A 13180-nucleotide genomic window follows, 5' to 3' on the forward strand; every position below is an offset into this window, starting at 1 on the left:
TGTCTCAACCAGCTTCAGTGTGTGATTTACCGTGCCCTTTAAAAAGCGAACTCGTGGACAGATGCCAGCCGGCCTCTGTTAGCTCAGTTAGAGATGAAATTTCTTTGTCTTCAGAAAAACCACTAGGTTCACTCCGACTTTCTCTTGCATTATGTACTGAATCCCTGTATCATTTCAAGGAAGGGATTTGTCCGGCTTTCCAGATGGTAACACTGAAGTGAAGTAATGTTACTCCAAGTCAACCAGTGTTTGTGATAAACATGGTAAAGAACTTTTTTTTTTGTAAGGCAAAATGATTTTTTTGATATATAGACACTTTGGAATGCTCTGTGTTGTATAGTTTGAGCTCACACATATACACATACACAGAGGTTTAATACAGCACAAGATTTTTCTGTATTTCTTGGCTAGTAACTAGATCACCAATCTTTATATCAAAGGGAGTTGGCTTTTATTACAGCAAAGGTTCAATTGCACAGTGCTGTAGGCAGTGAAATTTAATATTATTGTGACTCGTTTAGTAATTTTAAGATGACAGAGGGAAATGGATTAAGTTTAAATATAAAGGTACACAGCACATGGGTTTTGTCAAATGGAATCTGTGGTTACTTGGGGCGGTAGTGTCTTTCTTTCTTATTGTCCAAGTGAATTAGTAGTTTGTAAATAACCATCTAGTAGACAGTAGATTTATTGTGTTTAAGAAGGAAAAGAAGTATACAAAAATATGGCCATGCATACAACAGTACTAGTGCAGCTGCAGTTAAGAGCTGTCAAACTGGTTTTTTGCCCTATGGCCATGCAAGGGCATTTGAATTAGTTTGGACTTTTCTTTTTATGGTTTTATTTTTGGTATATTACTACTCTGTAAAATATCAGATTTTAAAGACATCCGTGCCCATTTAAGTTCCTGCACATGCTGACACCACAGCATTCACATGGCACACAGTCTCTTTATTGTTCCTTTCTTTCCCCGAAACTGGCAGTATATTTTTCCTTTACAAAAATACAAAAAGAAGGGCTGTACAAAATAACAGGAAAGATCTCCATGTGTGAATGTGCTTGTAAAAATACAGAGATCTTAGTTTAACCCTCCATTACTGAGTTTGTTCCATAGCTACATGAAATAATTTACCCATCACACTTATTTATATCCTCTGTAATTACTATAATGCTTCAAAACGCATAGTTTGACTGTCTGTAAACCAATGGCTTTGTTCTTCTCCTTGGTTATCTCACTGGGATTTACAACAGCATGTTCGTGCTCAAACCTGTTCTGATGTTAAAAGTGCAAAAGGGGGCAGTAAAGTGCTATCCAGAAAAATGCTATCTTTTCAAGAGCATTTTTAAAAATAAAATGTAGATACTCATTTTACTCTTGATTTGTTATCTCAATTATTCATTGGTTTGTTATTTTAGGTGACTCTTTCCTGCATTTAAATTTTTTTTTTTTTTAAAGTGAGTGTGTTGTTTCTGTGCATATGCGACTTGCCACTTTGAACAATAAGAGCGGTAAATGATGTTGCGATGGAATACGGCTTTCTCTTCTGGGGTCGTTTAGCCCCAGTGTGAAGTCTCTGCTCTTTCTTTCTTTGAAACCGAATTCTTCCTTACTCACAGACTTTATGACAAAGTACTTTTCCAGGACCCTAATTTAGTAGAGGTTATTTGCCTTCAGTATTAACATAGTATTCTTGTGAAAACAATGCCAAAAGAAAAAAAGAGGGAAAGGAGAGGACTTTGAGGCTAGCAACTGAGATCTGGAGTAGTAAAATGTGGAGTGGGGTCATGGGGTCAAGAGTTGGGCTCTCATCCAGAGGCACATGCATGATTCATCAAGAAGTAGCTGGAATGAACATCTAATTGCATTGCATCTACCCATGGCTTTCTTCTTTCCTATTAGTAGGCTAGTTTCTTCCTATACAAACACACTCCTACTTTTACTACAGTTATTTTTCATTCACTCCCCACAACCCCAAGAGCAGTTGAACAAAATATTATCCTATGACAGTGACATATGGGGAATGTAGTTGCCTGATTTTTAGGTTGGTGGCTTTTCTAGTGGTGATGGAAATCTAATGCAGTCAATAAGATTTTGCATGCTGATGAGGTTCTGAAATGTTACAGGAGTGTAATAGAATTCTAAAAGAGAAGACTCGCATCCATAGAGTAGACAAAAACAAAACAAAACGCTGCCACATATTAGCTGTTGCTTTATCTAGGTGGGGAGTTCATACAGGAAATGGATCCAAATTTTCTAGTGCTTCCAGTACTTGCTGTGTTTTGGTATCTGCATCATTTTGCATATTGACCCTTCTTTTTTTAAAAAAAAAATTAGGCAGTCCTTTGGGTTTCAACTTGCTGCAGCAGATGGAGGTTTTAATGGAATTTGTTGTGCCTGTACAGTATTTTAATTGGCATTAAAGGTGTTTTTTCAACTTGTTTTAAATGCCACTCTGATAGTCATTAGGGCTGAAGGGCGGGGTATAAATACCATAAATAAATAAAATAATAATAAATAAATAAAATGTGTGTTTTTTCAAACAGAATTAGAACTTAATTGTTTTTAAACTGTTGTATTAACATTTTTTTAACTTATAGTTTGTTTTAATGATTGATATGCTCCCTTGAAGCTTATGTTAGGGGAATGTGGGATATTAAGTAAATAAATTAAATACAGTTAATACGCATTGCCCTATAAGGAGGTCAATTTATGAAAATAGCATTGGTAGTCTGTCATTTTCAGCAAAACCAGCCTGCTTTTCCCATGTAAGAATGTGTGACTCTTCCACAGACTTTTAAACTCACATTCTGCTCTGTCAAACTTTATCTGTACTACATACAGCAGCCTTGGTGTCTATGTGGGGAGAATACAGGTACAGCTGGTTTCTATATCTAATTTCTTTTTGGAAAAACTCCCAACAGATGAACTGTTGCAATAGGATATGATACATAACTGCTAGCCACTGGACTCAAATTTATTTGTGAAAGTTCTGAAACCCATGTTTGAAATGTAGTCCATCCCAGTGCCATTATACTAAACAACTGAGAGTATGAGGCTGCATCTGCACTGCAGAAATAATCCAGTTTGACACCAGTTTAACTGCCATGGCTCAATTGTAAGGAATTCTGAAAATTGTAGTTTGTTGTGAGACCAGAGTGCTTCGTCAGAGAAGGCTAAATATCTCACAAATCCCAGATTCAGGGTCAAAGTGGATTATTTCTACAGTGTGGATGCAGCCTGAGTTTGCCTGGCAGTTGTAGCATTTTGGAATCAGGTGAACTGTTGGGGAAAATTCATTTAAGTATATTGTTGGTGAAAAAGTTGTCAAAAATCATGTTACTGCTTTATAGTCAGGGTCACAGGCTTGTGAAGGCACCTTAATGTCCTTTTGTATAGGGCTCCTGGAGAAGATGGAAAGAAACAGATGTTATTTTCATATACTGTATGACACTAAAAGTGTCTTTGAAAACACCTCAGCTAGTTTCTGTATCCATCTGAATGTTGTTAAAAGAACAATTTTATCTTTGTGGGAAAAAGCACAGATCTTGAAATGGAATGTTGTGTTCCAGCCAATGGTCAGTAGTACATTTTTATTACAGATGTGGGGGAGAAAACAAACCAACAAACGAAACATGTTCATTGTCTTTTGAAAATACTGATAGAAGGAAACAGGTCTACTAGCTGCAGTTACTATGGGAACTAGAAAAAAGTGAAAGAGACCAAGTGAAATCTGCCTAACACATAGTGATTTTACAGTCAGTTGGAAGAGGCATTATAGTTCAATTGTAGCTTACATTTGATGGTACATTTTTAGAATCTCCTAAGCAGTCAGCTTCCTGTTGTACTTCATAATGGATCCCACCATCTTCCTCGGTTACTTGTTTTGTCCTAATAAGCTATTTGAGATGTTCATGGTGCGCAGCAGTACCGTTTCTTCCTGCTATCACACAGATGATATAACATATGGAATAAAGATTTCAAATTGCATACACATTTTCAAAGGTAAGGTATAATCTAATGGGAACCTTTCTGTTTTATTGCTCACAAAGGGCCTTGTCTCTCACACATCATATTTCAAAAGTTCCTAATGAATACACTATAAGCTATACATATAAAATATGAATTCACACATATGTATTAAACTACATAATAAAATTGAATAGTACATTAAATGATACTATTAAAATGCCATTAAAACAATTTAGTAACAGGACTCTGATTTTTTTTTTAATCCAGGAATTAGATTATTAAATCCAGCTCATACACAGACATGGAGTGCTTGACTTGTTAATCCTCTAATTTCTGTTTTTCAAATTCATTTATTAGGAACAATAGGAAGGAAGTGAGTCTAACCTGTATTGGAAGGGAGTTCCTTAATCCAGCTACTGACAAGGCTTCCTCTTGTGTCCAGTATTGTGAATAGTGTCCAGAAATAGACAGAAAGCCAGTCGAATTGATATAATAGGAAAGCTATGTTCCTGTAAGCATTCTGGCTCTAGCATTTTGAACTAGCTGCAATTTCCAAATACTGTTAGAAGGCATCCCCTTGTAGAGTGTATCATGGTAATCTAAATGGAAATGTAAGTAAGCCATGTGTGAATATGGCCAGATCCGACATCTCAAGGAAGGGATGCAGCTGGCACACCAGTTTTAGTGGTGCAAAAGCACTTGTCGCTACAGATGAAACCTGTGCATTTATACTTAAATCTGAGTTCAGGAGTATGCCCAACCTGTGAACCTGAGATTTCAGGTAGAGTGTAACCATATCCAGCATAGATGGAATCTTTAATGTGCCTTCCAACTCACCAGGAACATTTGTTTGGATAAAGCTTCAGTTTGTTCATTCTTATCCAGCCAATTCCTTATACCAGTCACTGGCTTAACACTGAAACTAGCTTTTTGCATATGGATGGAAAGGAGAGTTGGGTGTCATCAGCATATTGGTGACACCAACCCCCAAATCTGAACAGTATCTGTAAGATTAAGGGCATGTAATATGCCGCTACCACTTCAGAGTCCCATGTAACCCATGGGCTACTGCTTGTGAAACCTGTTTGCCAGAGTAGAAGATACAAGGCCATCATTTTCTTGGACTAAATATTGTTACACATTTTTGTCCTGTTGTGAGGCATTTTATTGTGTAAGAGAGCTGTATTCAGTTATAAGTGGCTTTTGTAATCTTTTATGTATAGTCAGCCATCTATATCCACATACTGTATTCTTTATCCAGGGATTCAACAATCCACCGCTTGAAAATATTCAAAAAATATAAATAAATTCCAAAAAGTAAACTTTGAATTTCCCATTTTATGTAAGGGACACCATTTTAGTAGTCTATTGTGTTTAATAGGACTTGTGCACCATGGATTTTGGTATCCACAGGGAGTCCTGGAACCATAGAATCAACCAAATGCCAGCAGATACCAAGTGCCCAGTGTACATTGTCCATTGCTGAGGAGGGTGGAATGAATCAAAAGAGTTGTAGTTCTGCAAGGGGACTAATTGGCAAACTAACAACTCTGGAACCTTATGGCACACAAAATGTCAACCAAATTGCCTAGAAGTTACTTTGGCAATCCCTTGTTAATAATAGGTGTTTTTGTTAAATCTGCCAGATGATGTCATTGACAAGCATATCTTTAAGGATACATGGCTGAATATCAGTTCTTTTGTGTGTGCGTGCGCGCATGTGCATCTATGTGCCTTCAAGTCACCTTTTGACTTGGAGCAACTCCATGAATATCATATGGTTTTCGTAGGCAAGGAGTACCCAGAAATGGGTTTGCAAGTTGCTTCCTACGGCAAAGGGCAGTCTCATCCAAGTTCTCTCCAGCGCTGATCATGCTAAGCTTACAAGATCAGACAGGAACTACTGTAGTGCCTTCATGCGGAGTTAACTTCTTTTCTTTTTTTCTTACAAGTCTGCCTGTCTTCCATCTCTTTATACTCAATACAAAGCCAAAATCTCTAATGTGGGGTAGGTACTGGGAATCATTTTCAGTAGTTGTAAACTCCACACAGCCTGCACTGTGTTGCTATGGATGACCAGATGTAACGTTATGTCAGTCTCATTTTTGAGGCAATTTTGGGTCCTTTTTTGCCTCTGTATGTGTGGGCACCAAGAATTCTAAAGCAAGATCTGCCTCCATTTTGGTTGTTTTACAGGGAATGTTAGCAATAGTGACAGCTAGAGATTGTGACTGGAGAACAAGTGTTTCATGATTCTCAACCCTGCCTTAATATTTTATTTCATTTGAGAGTGAATGGCTAGAGCGCACTGTGAAACCAGAGAATGGGCAATGAAAGAGCTTTAAGAAACAAGTACTACATTCAGGCTGGCACAGTATTCCAGTGATTCTGGAGAATAGAAAACACGTCTGTCAGAGAAATAGTACAGTAAAGCCAGAGAATAATTGAAGAACTGCTTCAACTACTTATTCTTTGAGAGGTTTTCAGAATGCGGGGGTGAATATAACATACTACTTGGGAAGTGCTGTTCATGTCTCCAGTGGTGGGCCTTGTTGTGAGTGACAGTCATACAGCTGTAACCTTGATCAGTCTGACCTGCTTACTAGCATCCAAAATCATCCATAATTAGCAACACATCTTCAAGTGATGTGTTTCATTAAGAACATATGGCATCTTGACTATGTAGTCACTGAAGGTGTAAAGTAGTCAAGGAGAGAATTTTTTTAGCAACCCGATATTCACTTTGATATTGGTTTACATTCCATAAAGGAAGATCTTCCTGGTGTAGTCTAACATCAGAGAGTGTGGCAGATGTATAAATGCTTGTCATACTGTTATGCTGATATCAGCATTTTCAAATGGAGTAATTCCCTGGATCTGATTCTCTTTTAATGTAACCGTTCAGGAACTTTGTTCTCTGCTCCCATATAGAAATACATTCAGTTCCTTTAACAAACCGGGGGGGGGGGGGGGGGAAAAAAAAACAAACAAAATAACAAAGCATAACAATACAATGAATCAATGAACATCTAATATGGAATTAGGAATAAGTCATCCCCCTTCCTGCCATGATCATAATGTGGCATTAGTCTTTGAAGATTCCGGTGTGCCTTGTCTTACATAGAATCATAGAGTGGAAAGGATCTCAAAGCCCAGCTAGTGCAGGAGTAGAAACTAGAGGGCTGCATTAGCCCCTGAGGGGACTTTGAGGGGTCTCAGATTAAAAAATCTGGAAATCCATTCTTTTTTAAAAAGGCCTCTCTGAGGCTTAAAATGTCCCCCAAACATGGCAAAATTCTCGCATGCCCTTCAGAGGGCATTTAAGTTCATTTGGGGCAATTAAAATGACCCTGTGATCCACACCTCAGGCCTAGGCAAAGCCCACTGTCAGTAGAGGAATCCACTGCTAAAGCACCCCTGACAATTGACCACTACTAACTCGGTTTAAAAATCTTCAACAGAGAAAAGTCCACCACCCTCTGAGACACACTCTTCCACTGTAGAACAGTCTTTTAATGTTTAACTGGAATCTCCTTTCTTTTTATTTGAATCACTTGGTTTGTGTCTTGTCTTTAAATAGATCCTTAAATGTTGTAACAAGATTAAATATCTTTTTCATGAACCACAGTGCTGTGTCAGGCAGAACAAAACAAATTTGAACTGGGATTTTCCTCTTTCCCTAGGTTCTCCCTAAAACAGTGAGGACTAAAATGTTGTTGTTGTTGAGTGCCTTCAAGTTGTTTCCCACACATGCCCAGACCTATACACTCACATTTACTTCCCATTATGTTATTGCTTCATTTTCTAAATTCAATCATATGTCAACATTTCAATGAATTCTTTAACCTTCCATGGTAATCCTCTCCATATACATACTAAATCTAAAACCTAAAATTATAGCACAGATGTAGTATGAAGCCAAAATCTATTTTCTATGTTCAAGTTACCAACCTCCGACACTGGCAGGGTGCTTGGGGAGGAGGGATGAAAAAAAGAGAGACAGAATTCAGGAAGCAAACCTTTCCAAGGGTTGATTTAGTACCAGTGAAAGGAGCAAGAATTCAGGGAAGGATCCAACTATGGTGGCACATTTGGGGTGAGAAAAAAAGGGGGATGAGAGGAGAAAAAGGACAAAGAAAGAGATGAGCAGCCATGTAACAATTAAATTCGATTAGGAAACAATAACAAGAATCTTGGCCTCAAAAAACAAACAAGCAAACTTTGAAATAAGAGGGGTATATACTCCTCCCCACATTAAATTACTATGAGGAAGGAGTGGGTTTGTGCCCCGTGACCACATTGCCTAATGCAGCGGTTCTCAACCTGTGGGTTGTGACCCCTTTAGTGGTTGAACGACCCTTTCACAGGGCTCACCTAAGACCATCGGAAAACACACATTTCCGATGGTCTTAGGAACCGAGACACTACTCCTCTATGGTTGGGGGTCAGCACAACATGAGGAACTGTATTAAAGGGTCACAGAATTAGGAAGGTTGAGAACCACTGGCCTAATGCAATACTTCCTAGTACCCATGCAGTGTTGCCTAAAAGGGATTATGGGGCTGGAATAGGAATTTAGTTTATTTGGATTGGATGAGGGCAAACAAATTGAAACTTAATCCAGACAAGACAGAGGTGCTCCTCATCAGTTGTAAGGCAGATCAGGGGATAGGGACATTGCCTGTGCTGGATGGGGTTACACTCCCCCTGAAATCTCAGGCTTGCAGCTTGGGTGTGCTCCTGGACTGTACTCTGAGCCTGGATGCCCAGGTTTCAGCAGTGGCCAGGAGTGCATTTGCCAGCTGTGCCCATTCCTTGAGACGTCAGACACATGCCTTGATTACATTCCATTTGGACTACTGCAGTGCAATGTACATGGGGCTGCCATTGGAAACTGTTCAGAAACTTGAGCATGTGCAAAGCACCTCTGCCAGAATGCTGACTGGGTCCAATTATAGGGACCACATAACTCCCTGAAACTCCCTGGCTACCATTTTTTGTCCGGGCACAGTTCAAAGTGTTGATTATGACTTATAAAACCCTACACGGCTTCGGTCCAGATTATTTGAGAGGCCGTATCTCCCTATACAAACCTGTTAGAACCCTAAGATCTTCTGGGGAAGGCTTTCTCCTGGTCCCCCCACCATCACAGGCTCACCTGGTGAGGACACGAGCAAGAGCCTTCTCAGTGGCTGCTCCTTCCCTCTGGAATGCCCTTCCACGAGAAGCAAGGCTGGCCCCCTCCTAGCTGGCCTTTCATTGGCAGGTTCTGGTCAGGCAGGCTTTTAACGTATAGTTATGGGATGGGTTTTACATGGAATGGGTATTGTGATTTTATTGTGATTTTGATATTTGTAATTTTATATTGTTTTTAGCTGATGTTTTAATTTTTTTATTGCAATATGTTTTTAAAATTGTTATTGTGAGGATCTTGAGTCCCTTCGGGGAGAAAGGTGGAATAGAAATTAAATAAATAAATATGTTACATTATGCCTTACCTTTTCTCCAATGAACTGAACATGGTGCCTGGGATGATGCTAGGTGCCCTCATTGTACCCATACATATGGAGAGATTCACCGAGCAACATGGAAAGCTTAGCATGGCTATGTGGCTATGTTCATTGTGTGATTCTGTAGTCCTAAAACATAACTTTTCCAATCTCTATGATGAGGCATTGATTATTGGTACATATGGAAGGGGAAACTTTGCTAGAAGGGGAAGCTAGGACCCTTTTCTCACTAAAGCCAGTAGCATGGCTTCCAGCGGAAATGCAGTCCATCTCCCCATGTTGACTGAGTACATAATGTGGATTATGTATATGAGTACCCCCATAATGAAGCCTTCATGAATTACAACAGCGATGAACCATGTTTTCAGTTGAAGTATTAAACATGGATGTAGAGCCTAGTTAAAAGACTCATATGCCTTTTCAGGCTTAGAAAGACGTTGAAAAAATCTGTTCCAGGAGCTTGTGTATATTCCATGTTCAAATGCTTACCCCTGTATTTCTCTATAAAAGCTGACTAAGTCAAAAGGTGCCATTAGGCTGTGCCTATTGGCTGCTGGAATGGATCCTAGTAACCATATGCAGCTCCATATTTTCTATCTCGGCAGCCACAAGAAAGGCAAATAAGGCAGACAATGGGAGATTAAAACCAATTTTCTTCATCAACTCCATCTGGTCGGGTACGCCTGCCCTAAAAGTAATATGTTCTCTGTCTGAGACTGTCTCCCTTATAGTGCATGTGTGTGCTTGTGTTTCACAAAGCAGCATTTGCTTGTTTTGTTCCCTGCTTAATTTCAGTGGTTTCTCATTTGAAATAAAAATCCGTGGTGAGTCAAAGTGAACAGTAAAGCAGCTGGAGTGCAGCTTTTTATAGCTCCAGGTTTTTGCATTTGGATTTGGCGCTTAGTATCGGCATACCTTTGCTCTCGAAGATACCCGACTGCTACAGACATAATTAACCTCCCCTAGCTGTGAAGCTTCAAGCAGAACTCTTTAAAGGACATGGCCTTGGCATTGCTGATTTGGCACCAGCCGTGGGATTCGGGAGACTTTTGATCCTGTGTATTAGTTACGTTTCTGTTTGAATCAAAGTTTTTAAATTAGCTTAAAGGCTGCCGTTTTACATACACCTTTCAAAGTATGGCCAGAGAGCATGACTAGATTATGGATACTTAAAAGATCCAACCCCCCTCCCCACCCAGGATGGTGTAAGCGCATCCAGAAGATTCAATTTCATGAATGCAAAACTCCAGACTGCTTATCTAGCACAATAAAGCAATGAAGTCAGAGAATTTGGTTTTAAGATGAATCTGTATTTTGCAGTCAGAGGAAACCCCTAAGCATGTAAAATTTTCTTGCTTCTTAATGTGGAATAGATACACCTTCCTTGTTTCTAAACTCACTTTAAAAGTTTGGACAGTCAATTCTTGTCCCTATTAATGTGCCTTGTGGATGAATAAATTATTTGAAAGTAGTTTTTGAAGTAAATTAAAAACACCAGAGCAGAGTAATATGAGAATGCATATTTTATCTGTTTTCCTTTCTATACCTTTTAAAGAATGAACTTGGAATTATTTATTTTGCTTTTTTCTTTCTTTCTTTTTTGTGTGTGAAGCAAGCAGAAATTATTGCTATATACCAAGTGAGACCTTAAACCTTCTGGTGCTTTCAGCTAGAAAAAATCTATTGAATCAATACCTGGACAATAAATCATCATTTCTGTATAAGCCAGTTGTTTATTCTAGTTGGGAACTAGCAATTGGATTGAGGCCTAAAGCTGCATCTGCAGTGCAGAAGTAATCCAGGGTGACACCACTTTAACTGTCATGGCTCATTGCTATGGTATTCTGGGAACTGTAGTTTTGTGAGACATGTAGCATTATTTGTCAGAGAACTCTCCTGCCATAACAAACTACAGTTCCCAGAATGCCATAGCACTGAGCCATGGCAATTAAAGTAGTGTCAACCTGGATTATTTCTGCAGTGTGAATGCCTCAGTCACTTGCTGCCTTTTCCATTTATTTATTATTTATTATTATGGTATTTATACCCCGCCCTTCAGCCCTAATGGCTCTCAGAGCGGCTTACAATTATTATTTTTAATCAGACGGTTCCCTGCCCTCAGGCTTACAATCTAAAAGACATGACACAAAAGGAGAAGGGAATGGTGGTGGGAAAGGGGATGAGGTCCAGTGGTTCTTCTCTCCCTCTGACCTGGACCATGGCAGATGGACTGGAGGGAGGGCTCTTCTTCTTAAGGACAGGCTCAATAGCATTGGGTCTGCCTTTTCACTCCCTCCTAGGCCAGATGGAGACATGGAGGGAGGGCTATTTCCCATGTATACAGCCTACATAGCTAATGGGCTACTCTAATCAAACAGAGGTTATAGGTATCACTCATTTAAAGTTTTATTATGAAGTTTTCATATCTGAGTGAGTTATGTGTAAGTGCTTCTGTGAGCAAATGAAAGTGGGAGATTAATAATAGCTGCTGGGCAGGGCCTTTCATTAGGAAGCTATTGTTTCATTGTACAGAGACATTTTCTGTTATGGAAAAATCTTTACAGCAACATGGCTGGCAAGGAAGACTGAGTAAAAAAAAGCTTTCAGCTGCAGGTATTAGAGGGATATTGTATCCGTAGCTCTGAAGATGGGCATCCAGGCATTAACTGGAACAAATACATCTTAGGGGGGGGAAAGATTACAGTGTCCTTTGTTGCTTACAAGCATGTGTCTTCATTTTGTGGTTAAATCAATATTAAAAGCAATTATTTTCATTTTGAAACATTAATTTCATTAAAAGTCATTACATGAAAATTAGGCTAGTTGCTTGGCAGGGTAATTTGAAATATTTTAGGTGTTTCCTTGATTCCAGACAGTGATTTATGTAGAATTGCTTGTGGTTTGAAGAGATGGTAAAGTCTGTGTGAGAGAGAGATTGAGAGAGAAACGAGAGAAAGATAAGTTGAGGCTGTGCAGAAGGATCAGCTAGCAGAAAAAAGGAGGTCAGATCTAGCGCCTGGGGAGGAGGGAAAAAAGACTGCAGCTGCTGTTGGTTCCCCTTCTGCCCATATGGCAGGAGGGATCAACCCAATACCTGTACTGCAGTTGAAATTGCTGTGTGTCAAATAACTCAACAGCTGTCACACATATTGGATAGTGCCTGTGACATTATCAAAAAGTGATGTATTCTCCATCCCTAAAGTGGGCCACATCATTCTGGAGAGAGTGAAATACTTCTGTGATTCTTAATTTCCATCATACTCCATAAACACATCAATGATCCCAAAGCTTTCTACCATCTCCTTGTAACTTTTCTTCCCAAAGAGTGTTTACATGTTAATATGGAGGTTGCTTCCATAATCCTGTCTTTCTTTCAAAAGGAGTGGGGAAAGATCTGTTTCCCCCCACTGCATACGGCAAAGTTTTCTTCCTAGGCATCACTCCTACCATCCTGTCTCCTTTATTTTTCCATTGTCTGGTAGCTAGGCCCTAGATTTACATTGACACCCTGTCATCAAAGAAAGTGTGTAGGTGTGGGTGTGGTTCATCCCAACACTGTGACAAGATGCCAGTGTGCTAGACTGTAGTGTTGGTTTGTTTAAGATTGTGTATGTTCCTGTTTTGTCTCCCCTCTCCCTTTTTAAGTGTCATTTTTTAAACAGATCTCTTTATCAAATGTCTCACCTTTGCCCTTTCTCCT

General features: G+C 39.3%; 1 protein-coding gene across 2 annotated transcripts in view; it reads left to right on the forward strand.

Moving 5' to 3' along the window:
• The window catches only part of EFNB2 (ephrin B2), a 63335-nt gene that overhangs the window by 16532 nt on the left and 33623 nt on the right, over window positions 1-13180 (forward strand). The window lies entirely within an intron of this gene.

The sequence above is a fragment of the Sceloporus undulatus genome, chromosome 3 (assembly GCF_019175285.1).
Source record: "Sceloporus undulatus isolate JIND9_A2432 ecotype Alabama chromosome 3, SceUnd_v1.1, whole genome shotgun sequence".
Classification (NCBI taxonomy): domain Eukaryota; kingdom Metazoa; phylum Chordata; class Lepidosauria; order Squamata; family Phrynosomatidae; genus Sceloporus; species Sceloporus undulatus.